Consider the following 14,065-nt stretch of genomic DNA (forward strand, 5'->3'; position numbering starts at 1 on the left):
GCCATGAATGCAGCCTCACCAGTGCCTGAATGCAGCCTCACCAGTGCCATGAATGCAGCCTCACCATTTCCATGAATGCAGCCTCACCATTGTCATGAATGCAGCCTCACCAGTGCCATGAATGCAGCCTCACCAGTGCCATGAATGCAGCCTCACCATTGCCATGAATGCGGCCTCACCATTGCCATGAATGCAGCCTCACAAGTGCCATGAATGAAGCCTCACCATTGCCATGATTACAGTCTCACAAGTGCCAAGAATGCTGCCTCACCATTGCCTCACAAGTGCCATGAATGCAGCCTCACCATCGCCATGAATGCAGCCTCACAAGTGCCATGAATGAAGCCTCACCATTGCCATGATTGCAACCTCACAAGTGACATGAATGCAGCTTCACAATTGCCATCAGTGCAGCCTGATCCATGCCCATCTGCAGCCTCAGAGGGGACAGGGAGGGGGCAGGATAGGCATATAGGAGAATATCCTGTTTTCTTGGCAGTCTCTTTAATACAAAGTCCCGCCTCCTATGGTAGACAGAACAGTCGTCCAATGGCAGCCCAGGAGACGGGACTTCCTATTACAGAGGCTGCTGAGTAAACAGGAGATTCTCCTGTATGTAATCTGTTGGCACTCGTCCCGCCCACTCCCTGTCGCCTCCGAGGCAGCGAGAATGTATATCTTTTGTGGCCTTGGCCAATATATCTAAATTACCAGTGGGGCCAGGGCCAGATTTGCCACAAGGCCACCGAGGCCAGGCCTCAGGGCGGCAGTGGTGCAGGGGCGGCGCCGCTCCTGCGGTGACTTCGCGGCCACCCCCCCTTCAGGCTGCCTGTTGAGTCGATTAAGGGCATCGGTGCCCTTAGAAATGATGGCCGCGAGCCGCCCACTACTGCGCATGTGCCGTTCCGAAGCTCGTACGTGCTCGGCTGGGCGGCGCATGCGCAGTAGCGTGATTACGCTGCCCGGCGCCATTTTTGAAAAGATCGAGGAGTAATGTCAGCGGTGCGGCGGCGGGGGTGAGAGATGACATCTCTCATTGCCCGCACCGCTGTTCCACCCTCCTCCATCTGGTGGCAGCCAGGCAGCGTGACAAGTGACATCTCCATAGGGTGGCAGTGTGGCAAGTGACATCTCCATAGTGTGGCAAGTGACATCTCCATCTGGTGGCAGTGTGGCAAGTGACATCTCCATAGTGTGGCAAGTGACATCTCCATCTGGTGGCAGTGTGGCAAGTGACATCTCCATCTGGTGGCAGCGTGGCAAGTGACATCTCCAACTGGTGGCAGCGTGGCAAGTGACATCTCCATCTGGTGGCAGGCAGGCAGCGTGGCAAGTGACATCTCAATCTGGTGGCAGGCAGCGTGACAAGTGACATCTCCATCTGGTGGCAGGCAGCGTGGCAAGTGACATCTCCATCTGGTGGCAGGCAGCGTGGCTAGTGACATCTCCATCTGGTGGCAGCGTGGCAAGTGACATCTCCATCTGGTGGCAGCGTGGCAAGTGACATCTCAATCTGGTGGCAGGCAGCGTGGCTAGTGACATCTCCATCTGGTGGCAGCGTGGCAAGTGACATCTCCATCTGGTGGCAGCGTGGCAAGTGACATCTCCATCTGGTGGCAGCGTGGCAAGTGACATCTCCATCTGGTGGCAGCGTGGCAAGTGACATCTCCATCTGGTGGCAGTGTGGCAAGTGACATCTCCATCTGGTGGCAGCGTGGCAAGTGACATCCCCATCTGGTGGCAGCGTGGCAAGTGACATCCCCATCTGGTGGCAGGCATAGTGGCAAGTGACAAGAGATGGTGGCAAGTGACACGCTCAGGGCTCCCAATGATCCTGCATTATGGTGAGTTGAACTATTTCATTTTACATTACAATGTAATGATAGAAATAATGCGTTTCATTCATCCTGACACCATAACAACCATGGTTCCGGGGATGATTGAAGCACTAACACCAGCCATTGCCTTGAAAATTTGCCTGCGAAAAATCCTTACCCCTCGCGCGCTTACCCTGAAGTATTTTTAGTCTGTACAATTAAAGCCAGTTATTTTCAGTGTTCTCGTGTGTGGAGATATGTTTTTAACTCATCTATTGTAGCAGTCATCGATAAAGGACAAGAATGGTGGTGTGTGTGTGAGTGTGGGGGGGGGCGGCATTGAAGGACCCGGCCTTGGGGCGGCAAAGGAAGTAAATCCGGGCCTGAGTGGGGCCATATGAAATGCGGGTCAATTGCGTCCAGACTTTGAACATGCCTGCTCTACAGGTTGAATATTATTCATTCACAAAAAAAATAGAACAATACTATACTATGGCCACTAGAAGGAACTGAGGATCATAGGAGCATCCTATGATTCTCAGTTCCCTCTAGTGGCCCTGGGGCTTAAAAAAGAAGCAGTTGGCTTTGAAACACTCTGCCACTCGCCTTGATCTGCCCACAGCATGTAATGTCACTGCTGGTGTTTGCCGTGCTGTCATTCAAGCTCTCATGCATTGGCAGGGTCTGTACTCAGCACCTGTTAAGCCCAAAGGCATGAGAAAGAAACCGTCGGCTTCAAAACACGTTACCACACCACTTGATCTGCCCACAGCATGTGATGTCACCACTGAAGTTTCCCGTGCAGTCATCCACCCTTACAAGCATTGGCAGGGTTGGCACAGCGTTAGATAAGCCCTAAGGTACGAGAAAGAAGTTGTTGGCTTCAAAACACGCTGCCACACCCCTTGATCTGCAAACAGCATGTCATGTCACAACTGGAGTTTCCCTTGTGGTCATCCATGCTCACACACATCGGTAGGGTCTGTCCACAGTGACAGTTAAGCCCCAAGGCATGAGAAAGGAGCCATCGGCTTTAAAATATGTTACCACACCCCTTGATCTGCCCACAGCATGTGATGTCACCACTGAAGTTTCCCATGCTGTCATCCATGCTCCCATGCATCGGCAGGTTCTGTACTCAGTGCCAGTTAAGCCCCAAGGCATGAGAAAAAAGCCATCGGCTTTGAAACATGTTGCCACACCCCTTGATCTGCCCACAGCATGGTCTGTCATTGGTGGAGTTTTCCGTGCAGTAATCCAGGCTCCCAAGCATAGGCAGGGTCTGTACACAGCGTTAGATAAGCCCCAAGGCATGAGAAAGAAGTCGTTGGCTTCGAAACACGTTGCCACACCCCTTGATCTGCCCAAAGCATGTGATGTCACCGGTGGAGTTTCCCGTGCTGTTATCCCCACTCCCAAGCATTGACAGGGTCTGTACATTGCATTAGATAAGCCCCAAGGCACGAGAAAGAAGCCGTTGGCTTCGAAACATGTTGCCACACCCCTTGATCTGCCCAAAACATGTGATGTTACCACTGGAGTTTCCCGTGCAGTCATCCACACTCCCATACATCAGCAGGGTCTGCACACAGCGCCAGTTAAGTCCCAAGGCATGAGAAAGAAGCTATCAGCTTTGAAACGCATTGCCACAACCCCTGAGCCACCCATGGCATCGGTGCTGCCAAGCATTGGTGGGGTCTGTACACAGCTCCAGTTCCTTCTACACATTGGCAGCATTGCTGAGTGAGGCTGGGGAAGACACTGGTTCCAGGAATGAGGTTGCATTACATGCGCTCCATGTGATTGGCCATTTGTCATTTACATTTTATAATAAAGTTGTTAACACTACACTATGATTGCGCTCTCTGGCTTGTGTTCATCTTGTTCTTGAGCAGCTGCAGCAAGTGATTTGTAATGGAGCTGAAGTAACCCTTTCTGCCCTGGCCTAGGACTTTTATGGACTTTTCTGGTTGATTATTTCCTAATCCTTATTTATATCTTTTTGTTTGAGCATTTAGGTCATTTCTTGTGCCATTCTTCACTTGTTTCATATGTATAGGTCTTTCGAGGAATATATTTAAATGAAAGTTTTCTGTTTCTTGAGTTCAGCTTTAATCTTAGTTGTCCTATAATTGTTCCTTTGTTCTGTTTGTCTTGAAAAAAGCCGGTTCTGCTTTACACCTTGGCACTTTTAGAGTTTGGTGACATCAAGGTCAGGCTGCCCCGCATACGGCTTTATCAATCGCTCCTCCTGTCTTGGCATTGTTTATTTTTTTATGTCATTCTGATTATACTTCCACCTTAAAGTGGTTGTAAACCTCAGACATTAAATATGAACAAAGCATATCCCTCTGTAGTGTGTACTTGTCTCAATCCAGAGCGCTAAGTGTCATTTCTGGCTGCTGCGTTCCTCTGTTATCAGCATGAATCACTCCTGACAAGTTTTCCTGACACTAAGAGAAAATTGGTGACAGGGGAGGGAGCTCCAGCACACAGCCTGTGATTGACAGCCTCAGCTCCATTCCTGTGTGCTGTGTGAAGGAGGTGTGTCCCCTTCCCTCTAATCAGCTCTGCAGGGTGTAACTTAATTTCTCCGCCCCCTGCTTTTCAGACTGCACATAAACAGGTACAACTTATGTAGGAGTTGTTTCATTTCTGTGCGGTTTACAACCACTTTAAATCCAAGGAGCAAAATTCTCTTTTGTTCGGAACATGAAGTGAACCTAAAACATGCACTTCACATACATCAGTAGGGCCTATGATAGCATTACTAAAGCACATAATTACTTTAGGGTAGCTGAAGTCAGATAGTGCCCGTTTTATTTTCTGTCCGGAAGACGTCCAGCGTCATCTAGTCTTTCCTTCTGATCCTGACTGTCCCTGGCCCTTTCATTCATTTGATATCAGTTCTTTCAATTATTTAGGCTCAGCATCACATGTGGGCATTTACATGCAAATACAGCTTGCCTAGGAACACCCACTCCTTCAGACTGACACCCACCCATTACAGCATTTTGATATTTGCATAACTCCTCCCATTGTTTGCATTAGGGTTGAGGGCCCATTTTAGTATTACTGAGGCAGGGTGCTGTGATGTTTTCAGGAAACTATGTACAACACCCCACCGGCCCCTCCCACCAGCCGTGATCTGCCTGCCTTGCATAGGCAAAGGACTTGACAAAGAGGCTGCCACCTCGAAACACGTTGTCAGGGAGACCATTCTGATGCTCATCCCCACCTAAAAGCTTCTGTGATGTCCAGCGATAAGATCAGTTCTGGTTTCTGGTTTGCACACCGGTGGACCAGTGTAAGATGCACCGCCATGGTTTACAGATCTTTTCTTTTTTGGGCTGTTTTCTATTATCTCCATCACTCCTGTTGCCACAAACACTTGGGAGCATTCAGTTCAACACCACAGGAGCACAATCTAGTCCAGGGTTGAGACGCCGGCTCAGGGATGACACAGTCATGTAAGTCCTGATGCCTGTGCAGTTCCTGGCTGTGTACTCAAAAACGCCTGACACAGATCAGTCCCTAGTGAAGTGGTGAAGCCTCTCCTTATGTGACTTACTACAAAGTTACAATGTACAGTCTGATCACTTGGAAAAAAGGAGACTGAGCAAATCTCATTATTTAATTCATTCTACAGCAAATACTACATTTCAAGATAAGCCATTTCTTCTCAGTCACTGGAAACTGACCTCTTTTCACGTGAGCTTACAGTCTGAGTAAACCAGACCTGCAGCATCTGAAATGATGTATTTACTGCAGGGCCTCATAAAGGATTGGTCTAATCGGATGGAACCGCCTGATGTGACTTAGGTTGTCATCATTAGATTTTATTATTAAGAAATCTCAGAGTATTATCGGAATGCCCCAGACTTGCCGAGTCACATATTTGAAGGAGTTTTATCAATGGAGAGATATTTGGATTATAAAATGCCATCACCACCTACTATATAACAGGTTAGATTAAGCACGCAAGATCCTCTGGAACTGAGGCTGTGAAACGTGAATTCCTGCAGATGTGTAGGATGTAAAAAACCAATAGAAGCAGTCAGGATCAAATCTAAAGATGCCTTAGTTGACTGATGGTCAACGTTCATAATATAGGGAGCCTCAAGTGTGGTTACTGACATCATCAAATGGCAATACATTAAATTTAGTGAATATAACGCTACAGTAAGCTGTCAGTGACTGCAAACATACCATAGGAGGTGGTCAGAGATTGTAGACTTACTACAGGAGATGGTCAGAGACTACAGACATACTACAGGCGTCCGCAGAACTTTTTTCAGGGGGAGGGCATCATTTTAATGTCGCTCCGCCCCTTTTTGACAATTTCATGAAGGGGAGGGGAGAGGGAAAGGGTCAGTCCAAAGGGTCACTTGACCCCCCTTGCCCCATCCTGCGGACGCCCATGACTACAGGAGATGGTCAGGGACTGCCGACTTACTGCAGCAGATGGTCAGAAACTGCAGACATACTACACAGGAGTTTGTCAGAGACTGCAGACATACTGCAGGAGATGGTCAGAGACTGTAGACATACTACACAGGAGATGGTCAGAGACTGCAGACTTACTACTGGAGATGGTCAGAGACTGCAGACATACTGCAGGAGATGGTCAGAGACTGTAGACATACTACACAGGAGATGGTCAGAGACTGCAGACTTACTATGGGAGATGGTCAGAGACTGCAGACATACTGCAGGAGATGATCAGACACTGCAGACTTACTACAAGATATAAGGAGGCTTCTAGCTTGCAGGGACTGCTGGCGGTTATGCAGGGAACCATTTGAAGTGGAATTGGTGGTGCCGGGGATGAAGGGTGCACTGTGAGCAGACTGCATATGATCTCCACCAAGTATAGACTTGTCTACTCTGGTTTACATCTCATACTGCATTACGCAGTCACTTAAAGAAGCAGAGCAAGGGCAGCATAGGAGAGTGTCTCTGCCCACCTAAAACTGGAAACGCATCACCTACAATTATAAAAGCCAGAGAAGACCAGCCTGCATGGTTCATTGTGTTTCCTCAGATCTACAGAAGGAGGACTACCATGAAAGCTTTATGCATTTACGCTGATTACAAGTCAGACGAAAGCTACACACCAAGTAAAATCTCGGTCAGAGTGGGAAACAACTTCCCCAACCTTCAAGAGATTCGTATTTTACACTATGGAAGCTTTTATTTCTTTATGGGGATCATGTGACAATATATCTCTTTGAGTGGTGTAATCCAGGAAGACGCTGTGACCATTTCTGTCCTATCAAAGGCCCGGGCTGGATATCAACCCGAAAGCATGTATGATCTCCCGTGATAGGAGATCATTGGAGGTCGGTAAGCGGCAGTGTGTTTAGTGGTGGAAGTCATCTTTCTCCTATTACGTTCTCTGGGTGCATCGTGTGTTATTCTCACATCATTTTCTTCATCTTATATTGGATGGACTTTATTCATTTATTTGTGACATTCATTTTTTTCAACTTTTTTTTTACTGTTTACATTTACTAATGATTCAGGATTGTAGCGCAACTTATTTATTGAAAGGTTACTACAAGATATGACCATTAACTACTAAAACCAAGTCTAAAGGTTTCATTTTCAATCACTGACCGTGGTAAGAATGGTCAGTCTAGGCAGTAGGCTGATACATGTTAGAGTTGGTCCAGGTATGGTCAGTAAACATGCTGGTTGGTCCAGGCTGCAGGCAAAGGTATGGTCAGTAGCAGGGGCGGACTGACAACACTCAGGGCCCCCGGACCAAATAAAGCAAGGGCCCCCTGTCAGGCCCCACCCATGACCCACCCCTAACCCCTCCCATGGCCCACCCCTAAACTCGCCCCTACATTTTGCACAAAGTACAACTTCTGCCATTTTTTTTAATGGGACCTGGAGGGGGGTCTCTCGCTAACAGTGTCCATTAGAGAGTCTCTGTTAGAGAGAGAGACCCCCCTCCAGGACCTATTAGAGACTACAAAGGAGTATAATAGGACCTGGAGGGGGGCCTCTTTCTACCAGAGTGTACAGTGAACACCTTCATTCACTCTGGTCCTCACAGGACCCCCTCTTTTTGCCATGACTCTCACCCCTGCCTCAACCTCTCACAAAGTAGAAATAAAATTGGCACTGTGCCATTCCTCTTACCTTAACTATGGGTACTGTAGCTGTGGCTGATTCCCGCATCCTCTGTGGCTAGCTGGTTCCCACGTCCTCTGTGGTTGTCTGGCTCCCTGGTTTGGGTGGGTCACCGTGAGTGGGTGGCTGGCACCCTGGCCTTGCTGTGGGTGGGTCACCGTGGGTGGTTGGGTGGCATGCACCCTGGCGCTGCTGTGGGTGGGTGGCTGGCTGGCACCCTGGCTGGTGTGTCCTCTCCTCTTCCACCATTTTGGGCACTGTTTTCTGAGGTGAGGGAGGTGCTTGGAGGGAAGTGGTGATCTTTTCCCTATCCGGGACGGTAAATCTAGAAGGTTTGCAGCAGGCCCTGTGCACGGAGACATGTGGCGCAACACATAATGACGCTGCCTGCGTGTGCGGGTCCTCTCTGTGCCCATTTTGAGAGTCTATGTTAGAAAAAGCCCTCATCAGTACCCATCAATGCAGCCTCTCCAGTGCCTCTCAATGCAGCCTCACCAGTGCCAATCAGCACAGACTCAGCAGTGCCAATCAGCGCAGACTCAGCAGTGCCCATGAATGCAGCTTCACCAGTGCCCATGAATGCAGCCTCACCAGTGCCCCTTAATGCAGCCTCACCAGTGCCCCTCAATGCAGCCTCAACAGTGCCCCTCAATGCAGCCTCAACAGTGCCCCTCAATGCATTCTCACCAGTGCCCCTCAATACAGCTTTACCAGTGTGTCCCTCAATGCAGCCTCACCAGAGTGCCCCCTCCATGCAGCCTTACCAGAGTGCCCCTTCCTTGCAGCCTCACCAGAGTGCCCCCTCCTTGCAGCCTCACCAGAGTGCCCCCTCCTTGCAGCCTCACCAGAGTGCCCCCTCCATGCAGCCTCACCTAGAGTGCCCCCTCCATGCAGTCACACCAGAGTGCCTCCTCCATGCAGTCACACCAGAGTGCCCCCTCCATGCAGCCTCACCTAGAGTGCCCCCTCCATGCAGCCACACCAGAGTGCCCCCTCCATGCAGCCTCACCTAGAGTGCCCCCTCCATGCAGCCACACCAGAGTGCCCCCTCCATGCAGCCTCACCTAGAGTGCCCCCTCCATGCAGCCTCACCAGAGTGCCCCCTCCATGCAACCTCACCTAGAGTGCCCCCTCCATGCAGCCTCACCAGAGTGCCCCCTCCATGCAACCTCACCTAGAGTGCCCCCTCCATGCAGCCTAATCAGTGCATGGGAGATAGCCGCCGGATCACACAGAGTGGGTAACTCCCGCTGTGAAACCTGGTGACCGCTGTCATCGGATGTCCCGCTTCCTTTGTTAGACATTACATTTCCTGGCATTGGACCAGTGAGACATCTATCAAAGGAGGCGGGACATCGGGTGACAGCGGTAAGCACAGGGCCACTGTTAGAAATCATGGGGCCCCATACAGCTTACCTGACAGGGCCCCTTTTAACCTCGCCCTTGACCCCATCCTAGGCTCCTCCCCTGATCCAACCCCTTTAGATTTGTCCATGTTTACATATGCACGCATACTGTGTCCCAGGAACTGGATGTCGCTGCTCACATCCTTAATGGGACCCCTGATGGCACGGGAGAGCCCAGTAAAAAGGTGATGGCGGGACGGTGGTGGAACCCCCTTCCACTGCCTGTAAAAGTAATCCAGGGGTTTCTTAGCAACTAGGATTACTTTTACTTAAACTTAAAATAATATTTTGATCATTGCTGCAGCAATGAACATGATATCACCCTTCCAATCAAGCAATGTACCAGTATGTTGCTGGACAGGAAGTGGTTAAGGGGGGTGGTTGGGGGGCACATGTTTACTGCCCCCCCCAAAAGCAAGTGTAAAGTAACATCACAATGCTTATGATTAACAGCATTATGAAAATTGTGCAGGCAGCACAGTCAGCATGTGCTCTGTCATGGATCTGTCACAGTGTCGCATGGCTTTTGGGTGCTGACTTTGTTCATTTATGCCTGTACTGTATATTACAAACTTTAACCCAGTACAGGCATAACAAAGTCAGCACCAAACAACAATATGACACACTGTGACAGATCCGTGACAGAACACATGCTGACTGTGCTGCCTGCCCGAGTATCATAATGCTGATAATCATGATCTGCTGCTATGCTGTGTGTAAGCCCAAGTGAGACAGTGAGGATTCTATCCTCTGTTCTCCACTCACTCTGCAGTGCAGGTGCAGCCACGCTGTCCCCCCAGGTTCTTGCTCTCTCTCATCCACTGAGCCGCCTGTCGCCTCACCTCAGTCTTGGCAGTCGGCACCTGAAAACGGGAGGCGGAGCCTCATCGTATCACTCCGCCAGGGAAGGCAGCGGCAGCCGGAACTAATTAACTAGCAGAGCAATGTGCGGTGCGGCTTTTTCTACATGCGCCCGAAAAAGGAGAAATAGTCCGACTGCTGCACTCACCTCCTGGGCCCCTCTGTAGACATGATGGGGCCCAGGAAAATGTCATTACAACCCCTCTTAGTAGCGGGGGTATGGTTTTTAAATCTCTCGGTTTTTTTTATGCATAAATTAACTGGAAAGTGATCACCAGCCCTAAAGGGTCCAGCAGATGACACTGGCGGGCCCCCTTTAGCGGCCGGGCCCTCGGTCCATGTCCGAATGGACCGACTGGTCAGTCCGCCCCTGGTCAGTAGATAGGCAAAGGGTCAGTCCAGACAGCAGACAGAGACATGGTCAGTAGAGAGATGAAGGATCAATCCAGGCAGCAGGCAAATATTTGGGTGGTGAACTGGCAAATGGTCAGTCTATGTGGTAGGCAGAGACATGGTCAGTAGACAGGCAAAATGTCAGTACAGGCCACAGGCAGAGATATGATCAGTAAACAGGCAAAAGGTTTGTCAAGGTAGCAGACAGATGTATAACTCTCCTGCACTCAGGTGTTCAGGGGAAAGAAAGGTGCATATCTTACTCCTTAATGTCATCGCCTAGAGTCTTTCTGTCCTCTCATGTTAAAAGACAATGAAAACAAGAGAGGGATGAAAACAAGATCCACCGACCTAGTGCAATTCCATTATAAAAATGTATTGAAGAATAAAAAGAATAAAAAGTGTCACACAAGATACTCACAAACGTATGTTCTAAAATCGCATGTAAAAGCACAATGCAAGAAAATTGCCTCTAGGACTGCTGGAGTGCTCCAATGCTGCAAGGAGACCAGAAGGCATCTGTGATGCCTAGGTTGATGCGTTACGAGGGAGAACCCTCTTCCTCTGAGACGTCTTCCTCAGTAAACAGACAAAGGGTTGGTCCAGGTGGCAGGCAAAATCATGGTCAGTAGACAGGCAAAGGGTCAGTCCAAAGGGCAGACAGAGACATAATCGGTAAACAGGCCAGCCATACACAGAGCAAATTTCTTTCCTGCAAGCACGGGTTGCAGGAAAGAAATGCACCTGATTCCCTCATGAACACAGACAGTTCTGATGCGGGAATCCCTCCTGTTAAGCCATTGTCTTCTCCTAGCGGGGGGGCAGGGGAAGCCGTACCCCCCACCCCCCGAGAGAAGACAGTGATTATTGCTAGCGGCTATAGCAGCCTCTAACGATAATCATAGGTAAAACCCACCATGCTGGTTGTACCCAAGCTGATTGATCGATCAACTTGGTACATTCAGTCTGCCCATACACGGTTCAAATCTCGATCGGTTCCTGCTGAACCAGCAGAGATACAAACCATGTGTGGCCTGCCTTAGGGTCAGGCTAGACAGCAGGCAAAGTTTTAAGTGGTAAACTGGCAAATAGTCAGTCAAGACGATAAGCAGAGACATGAAGGAGCTGACAGAAGGATGGACCAAGCAAGGCATAAGGAGAGGGGCAGGCATTGGGAGGCAACAGAACACTGAAAAGCTCAGTTTTGTGCAGAGTAATGAATGGTAAAACTCATATCAGGTTTTTTTTTTGTACTTTTTTCCCACTGGCGAGATCCACTTCAAATTCCCACAGGTACAAGAGGCTGTGGGCATCATTCAACCTTGAAGGACATCTTGTGGCAAAGAAGAGGTACCGCAGAGGGCATAACTAAAGATGAGGGAGTATCACAGCCAGAGCTGCCCCTTTATTGTCAGTACTAGCGTGGGCACCTTTTTCTTTTTTACAAAATTTTGGGCAGGAGTTGGGCTTTAATACCATAAATTTGGCTAGATGGGGAGTAACATGGGAAGACTTTTTGAAAAAAAGAAAAGCTTTTGAAAAGAAGAAAACATTCGTCAATTTTAGATAATCAATAAACTTGGGTAAAGACAAGGGTCCTTTTATCCAGCAGACTTAAGAAGGCCTCCTCTTTTGAAATAAGAACCTCAGAATCTTGCTCAACCAGGTTTTGAATATGTTTGCTCTAGTTTTTGATACAAAAATCTTATTCCTGTTAATGACAATATAAGCTTTTATCCTTGTGATTTGTATCGTTTGTGTATAAACGCGTTGATCCTGTGATTGCTCTTAGTCCTTCAGGGCGTCAATAAAAATCTTTAATCCAATGGTTTCTATCCCGCCTGTGAAATAATTGCACACAAATGTGGACGGTTTAGCCTGTCTATGGGATAAAAATGTTTTTGTTGATCACGCCAGGCTTCCAGTTATAGATGTACACCTTTTCTTTCTGGAACAATGGCAACTATTTTGAGAACATGAGATAGATAAAAATATCACTTGTTTATGATGTACACTGCTTTACCAGGTTAAATGTTTCCTAGTTAGAGGTTATATCTACTTTAAAGGGTCTATTTATAAAAAAAATGAATCCAGTGAATCCACATGTACATTTATTCTGTGTAAATTGGAAAAAAGCAGATGTTCTTTAGGATATTTTCCAAATCTATTCCTTTTATTATGGTAAAATGTATGTTCTTTTTGTTATGGCAAGTATTGAAACACTGCAATATGACCACTTGATGAAGATGAGGAGCATAGGAAATGCATACAGTATGTTTTTGTAACAAGAGATACAATGTAACAGTTCTAGAGAATGCTAAAGATAATTAAAGCAATGCAACCAATGATTTCATTGTATCTCTTGTTACAAAGGCATATGTATTTCAAATTATCCTCAGCGCCATCTAGTGGCCATAATGTGGTATTTTACTACTGCCCATAATAAAAGCACATTTGTTCAGTGTAGAAAATTGCCTAAAAATTTTCATTTTTTTTTTTTGCCCATTGCCAACAGAATGAATGTACATGCAGATCCAAGGTACGAATGTCAACTTATTTTCTAAATAGACCCCTAAGACTTATCACTACAATAAAGGCATTTTTTTCTGGAATACTAATAGTTCTCTTCAGATGGCCACAGACATGGAGGTGGTAATCTAGGAATCCGTGTTTGTAACGCATGAAAGTAATTCTCAAACATATCCACTGCCAGCACCATTTTAATAGCATCACGGGCCTTACCAGCCTGCATTACATGTCCCCATCACAAGGCCCCCGTACATCATATTCTGCTATCACAATGCCTATATACATCACGTGTCCCCATAACAGTTCCCATATATTGTATATCAGGTATACCCATCACAGTGGCCCACTTACATAAGGTTCCCCATGACACCAGGTTTCTTCTATTATAATGTTCCCATACATCAGGTGTCTCCATCACAGTGTCCCCATACATCATGTGTCCCCATCACAGTGTCCCCATTCATCAGGTGTCTCCATCATAGTGTCCCCATCACAGTGTCCCCATACATCATGTGTCCCCATCACAGTGTCCTCATACATCAGGTGTCCCCATCACAGTGTCCCCATACATCAGGTGTCCCCATCACAGTGTCCCCATACATCAGGTGTCCCCCATCATAGTGTTTCCATACATCAGGGGTCCCCCATCACAGTGTCCTCATACATCAGGGGTCCCCCATCACAGTGTTTCCATACATCAGGGGTCCCCCATCACAGTGTCCTCATACATCAGGTGTCCCCATCACAGTGTCCTCATACATCAGGGGTCCCCCATCACAGTGTTTCATACATCAGGGGTCCCCCATTACAGTGTCCCCATACATCAGGTGTTTCCATCATAGTGTCCTCATACATCAGGTGTCTCCATCACAGTGTCCCCATACATCAGGTGTTTCCATCACAGTGTCCTCATACATC

Source organism: Aquarana catesbeiana, linkage group LG10 (assembly GCF_042186555.1).
Source record: "Aquarana catesbeiana isolate 2022-GZ linkage group LG10, ASM4218655v1, whole genome shotgun sequence".
NCBI classification, from domain to species: domain Eukaryota; kingdom Metazoa; phylum Chordata; class Amphibia; order Anura; family Ranidae; genus Aquarana; species Aquarana catesbeiana.